We start from the raw sequence: 5,509 nt of genomic DNA, 5'->3' as shown, positions 1-5,509 counted from the left end.
CCAATGTTCTTCTGTACTGTTACAATGTGGGCCACAGTACTACACCACACATTACAGATGTAGGGTCTTAATTTGAGCCAGTTTGCTACAGCAGGAAAAGAAACCTGTAGCAACAGGAAATTTGAATGATTTTGTGGATTATAATTCATGGACATTTTTGTAGGGGCCGATACATTTTCCGTAAGGGAAAATCAAGTCTGAAATTTCAACGTGGAAATTAAAAACTTCAGAAGCCTTTTTAAACCTCAAATACACAACACATTTTAAAATGTCCTGCATTGCAGGGTGATCAAATTACGATCCGACATCTGTACTCTGGGTTGGTGTAGAACAAGTTGGACAAATGCTCTAAACCTTAATCAGTCAAGCTGTATTCACTCAAGTGATTTCAGGGCCTTGTAAAGTGGTGAGCAACAGCATCTGTCACTGGGGTTGAAATGATTTCCAAACCAAATAGATGTAGTCTACGTACCTATCTGTAGGTTTTTACTGGGATGCAGTATTACATAAAGAATTTCCCAACAGATAACAAATAAAGTCACCATTTCAAAGCTCCATATCACACTTAAATCTAAATATTTACTGAATGACACGTTTTACTACAGAAATGTGTTTAATCTGTCTTGTGTGTCAACTAAAGCAACACATCATCTTTCAAACAGTCTTTCAGATCAAACATAAACATGGTGTAGTATGAATTGGGCTTAAATCATCTTTTCACAGAAAAAGTATTTTGAATTACTGCAATTTAGCAGGCGTTGGGGGGAAGGAAGGACTAAATAAACCTAGTTCTGGGAGAAACCAGGCGTTGGGGGGAAGGAAGGACTAAATAAACCTAGTTCTGGGAGAGACCAGGCGTTGGGGGGAAGGAAGGACTAAATAAACCTAGTTCTGGGAGAGACCAGGCGTTGGGGGGAAGGACTAAATAAACCTAGTTCTGGGAGAGACCAGGCGTTGGGGGGAAGGAAGGACTAAATAAACCTAGTTCTGGGAGAGACCAGGCGTTGGTTGCCAGGTTCTTGAGTTTCATTGTGTTTGCCATCTCTAAATCTCCCCAAGGCTATGCATGTGGGGCGGTAGGGGGGGGGGACAGGATGTCACTTTGGTGAACTAACCGCGGAGGGAGAGAAGGGAAAATGACGGCATCATCAGAAAAGTGGTTTGCGTGGCGAAGCAATCCGGACTAATGAGGGGCAGGTTGGGAGAGGAGGGAGGGAGTAGAGGGGAGCGCCAGCGACGGCAGATGTGTCTCAGTGTCACTCCGCATCCTGAGCCGAATGAATCACCCAACAGATGTTTAACGTCAAGGCCGGGCTGTCACGCCAGCCAAACACACACACGGCCAAGCCACAAGTATCCATGCAGCAGTATTCACACACGCAGCACAATTTACCAGTACGATAGGGAGAGTGGCTCCGCGAGGGGACAGGTTAGGCCCGGGCACTTCACCTCTATGTGACTTTGACTGGGGACGCCCAAACTAACTCAAACCATATCCCACTAGATAAAAGAGCTTCTGGTAAAGGAAAAGAAGAGATACCGCAGCTGCCCTTAAAAACAAACATGTAAGTCTTGGACTGCAGAACCATTCAAAGGGCTTATTATTAACAAACATGCCTTGAGCCGAGCAACAATGTAATCACAAAGAGAAAAGTCCTCTTCATCTTCTGCTTGTACCATGTGTCATCCTCTTTCAAAAACAAGCAGTCAATATTCAAAGATATGAGTCTCTTTGATAACCTCACACCAACACTCTTCACCATCTTGTGTCTTCTCCTTTCTGGTCTTCTTTTCCATTCTGGGACGTTTCATGTCAGAGGCAGTGTAATGATATTTTTGTCAATACCTATGGCCAACAAACTTCTGTAGCCCCCTTGCCCGTGTGATGTAATTTTCATCACCTCGCTCGCGTTCGCTGCTGCTGTGTGGAGTTGTTGTCTTCTGCATTGCCACTGCCTTTACAATCGGAAGAATACACTCTCCTCGGGAAGACGGCTTGAGAATGTGCAGCAGCTAAGGTAAAGCAGGGGTGTTTAAAAAGAGTTGCTGCGTGTTTGAGAATATTCTTGAGGCCCCTTTTCTCTCTGTCGGAGAAGCCCAGGCAGATAAAAGGAATCACTCGGGTGGATTAAAGTGCTCAGACTATACCAACATCAAACCACCAGAGTTTTTGCCCTCTCCATTTTTCAACCAGTCAATAGATCTAAATATTTTACTGTGCCCCGGCCAATTTATTATTTGATGTTTTAAAAACTCGCGTGGAATGAAAGAAAATTCATTAAAGCGGAGGGGGCCCCTGAACGAGGCCGTATGCGATCAGCTTTGAAAGTCGAGTTTAACTGGGATATTGATCATTCTCTTTCTTCTGTGACAAAGGCCACCAGGGAGGCCGCCGGTGTCGGAGGATGAAGGCAGAGCTGCCAATAACCGCCAGACAACAATGTACACACCGTGTTGTAGGTGAGACTGGGAATAACTGATCCCACCGCTGACGCCAAAAGCTCCACGGAAGCCAATACTCTGGGAGAGGCCCGGGGAGAATGACTGACCAAACACACAGCAACACATACTTGACTCTTTGTTGTGTGGTCAAATGAAGATCAAGTACATGTACTACCTTGGATGCAATAAAGGACTCTTGGGGGTTAACGTTTGAAATACAGCACGGAGGAAAGAGTTAGGTTTCCTAGGAACTCATTAGATCGGTTTTGGACGTTTCTATAGCAAGAATGACACATTTGACTGATCGAGTGATTCAATTTTATTTTGGAGGTTTTAAAATGCTTTACTTTATATTACGGTATACATTTTACAGTTATTTTACAAATATATAGTTTCTATCACATTTCTATGAAGACTTTTTCAATGTAAGACATTAATAATTCAAACAACAACCTCGTACATTACAAAGCTCTTTTAATTTCCTATTATAGTGAATTGACAGTTAAAGTTGATGACTAGAGATGTGTAGCAGAAGGGGGGAAAGCTACTTTCAGAACACATTCCTCACCAGCCAGGCATCAAAAACTCCAACACAAAGAAAACAATGGCTCTTAAGTGTTTCCCTCTTCAACAATAATGTTGTGTGCGGCTGGTGGGCATGAACCTAGAGCCCTGGGAAGGAGTTACAATCATCAAAACAAAATGCCCAAAGTTTGTTTATTTGTAGGACTTCGTCTTCTGACATACTTTTGTAATGACCATGAAATGTAATGATTGCCATTCCATATTCATGAATCAACAACCAACTCACCAGATTTGTTTCTAGTAATATTAGAGAGAAGGCTAATTCAGTGGCTGGACTCCAGACATGCTGTTTGTTTCAACGTCTCCAGATGTTCTTTGCATTGTTCTTTTTACTCACTGACAAATGCCTGTCTTTTCATATTTGAAATATTAACCTACATAAATAGTGTAAAAAAAAATACACTGTTTAAACCTGGAAAACTGATCTCGTGTTTTGTATTATTTTACCTTTATTTAGTTTTAAAAAACAGACTGAAATATTGGTGGGGCATTTCATTTTTTAGGCTCTTGCGATTGTGTTGACCAAAATGGCAGCAAAGAGGCAAAATCACTGACTCTCCTTCCAGTCCAATACCCCTGTCCAGAGGCCTCTCCACTCTTCGCTCCCTGCCCTCTGTGCCCCCTGCCCTGGCCACTGCTCTGAGATATAATTACAACCCATGGCTGTTTCAGCAGCTTGGTGACCGATGCCGTGCATTAGCAGTGTGTCTCCCGTTGGCTGGGCGGCTGACGGCCCACTTGATGGCTAGATTGGCCTGGCTCCTGTCCACACACCGATCACCTCACCAAGCTCAGACCAACGGAGCGGGAGCCTTTCTCGCTCTTCCTCCCCTCTCCCCCTTCTCTGCCTTCCCAGCTCCCACAAGGTTATCAGGGGGAATTACCATTCAGCGGACTGACGGTCGGTAGGTCGAAAAGGAGGAGGCAGGAGGAACCGCTAGCTGGCCAGAGGTGAGAGACAATTCCATCGATGGATACGCAGGCAGGCAAGCAGACCAGGCAGACCTGCTGGGCCACCAATTCCCCCGGCCCAAATCAAACCTCTCACCCAGGGCAGAGTAGTGCTGGCTGGTTTCTTTCAGCTCCTCTCTTACTGTCAGTTCACCATGGCAGGTCTGGAGAGAACAGAGGGGTTGAATTAAAGAGGGTATGTGTGTGGATCCAGGACACGTAATGTGGTAGTGTGTTGTAGTGTAGTGCACCCTGGGTCATGTCATACTAGTCTGTTCAGAAGAGACTGACTGAACACCTCTCTGGTTAGCAGCACATTTGTACAGTGCAAGGCAAACTACATGAAATATGGTGTTGATTCACAAAAGGATGACCTATCATATGAAGTGGCTAGAGGTTTGGAGTGGGTCAGGACAGGATGATGTGGAAGAGAAGGCTACACATGAACAATGCTGGGAAAAATCAAGTCAAGCCTTCTTCCTGAATCATATGGTTCATGCATGCAATGTTTAGTTCATGACATTTCCTCTGGTTGGAGCAGGTCAGAGCAAATTCAATGTGCAATATTTTATTCTACTTATGGCTAAGCCATCATTTCTAACATTTTATAATACAATGTAAGACTCTTATCAAAAAGTTTAATTGAGTATGTATAACATGTTTGGACTATCTAGCTAGGCTACATGTATCTGGCTGACCAGTCAAACTACAGATGATGACCTCTCCCCGTTAGTTAAAATAATATGTTTTCAAGCTAACGTGGATAGCTAGCTAATTGACTGAGCAAGTACGATAGCGGTAGTAGGTATTGGCTAGCTAGCTAGCTTCAATGTGATGATACTTTGTAACATGTTAAGTAACGGCGGCTAAAAACAATAACCGAACAACAATATATGGTTCACTGTTACCTTAACTCCACCAGAGGAGGCTGGAATTCGACATTACTTGCCAGGGAGCTGTTTCTGATAACTGCTGCACTGTGCCTGTGCATCACCAGCATTAGCAGTGCCGCTGTCAGTCACTGGCAGCTAGGTGGCGCTAATCAAGACTAATTTGCCGCAATAGAGAGAAAAAAATATCCGGGATCCTTGGTACGTCCTTACCCCATTGAAGTATACATTTAAAATGGTTAAGGTTAGCTTTAAAATTAGGGTTAGGTAAGGGTTATGGTTAGGATTAGGGTAGGGGCTAAGGTTAGGGTTTAGGGTTTAGGGTAGGGACGTCCCAAGGATCCCAGATAGCACTGACCGAAGTACTGTAGACTTATCTAGAAAATATATAGATTATTTGCATTGCTGTGTATTTCAGTGTATGCCTCTCTATATGAAATTGTTTAATGTATTTACATTTTTAGTTCACACTTGAACTTTCTTTAACTGACATTTATATAATTGATAATGTAATATAATGATATAATGTGAGTTTTCAATGTCAGTTCTTTCAATGAGGGGCAGTAACTGTATCCTTGCTCTCAATATTGTCCTTTTTGCAGGAGCCGTCTTTCCGCCTGCATTCACCTCTCCTTTGAATA

General features: G+C 43.4%; 1 long non-coding RNA gene across 1 annotated transcript; it reads right to left on the bottom strand.

Moving 5' to 3' along the window:
• Positions 1-2,746: 2,746 nt before the first annotated feature.
• LOC118936737 (uncharacterized) lies at positions 2,747-5,213 on the bottom strand. Its single transcript, XR_005034217.2, has 2 exons — positions 4,887-5,213; positions 2,747-4,142 (listed from the first exon to the last, which is right to left on the bottom strand). It is a non-coding gene; the product is annotated as an uncharacterized LOC118936737 (long non-coding RNA).
• Positions 5,214-5,509: the final 296 nt, after the last annotated feature.

This window comes from Oncorhynchus mykiss, chromosome 19 (genome assembly GCF_057628025.1).
Source record: "Oncorhynchus mykiss isolate SJ-2025 chromosome 19, ASM5762802v1, whole genome shotgun sequence".
Taxonomy (NCBI): domain Eukaryota; kingdom Metazoa; phylum Chordata; class Actinopteri; order Salmoniformes; family Salmonidae; genus Oncorhynchus; species Oncorhynchus mykiss.
This window is presented reverse-complemented; position numbering and strand designations above follow the sequence as displayed.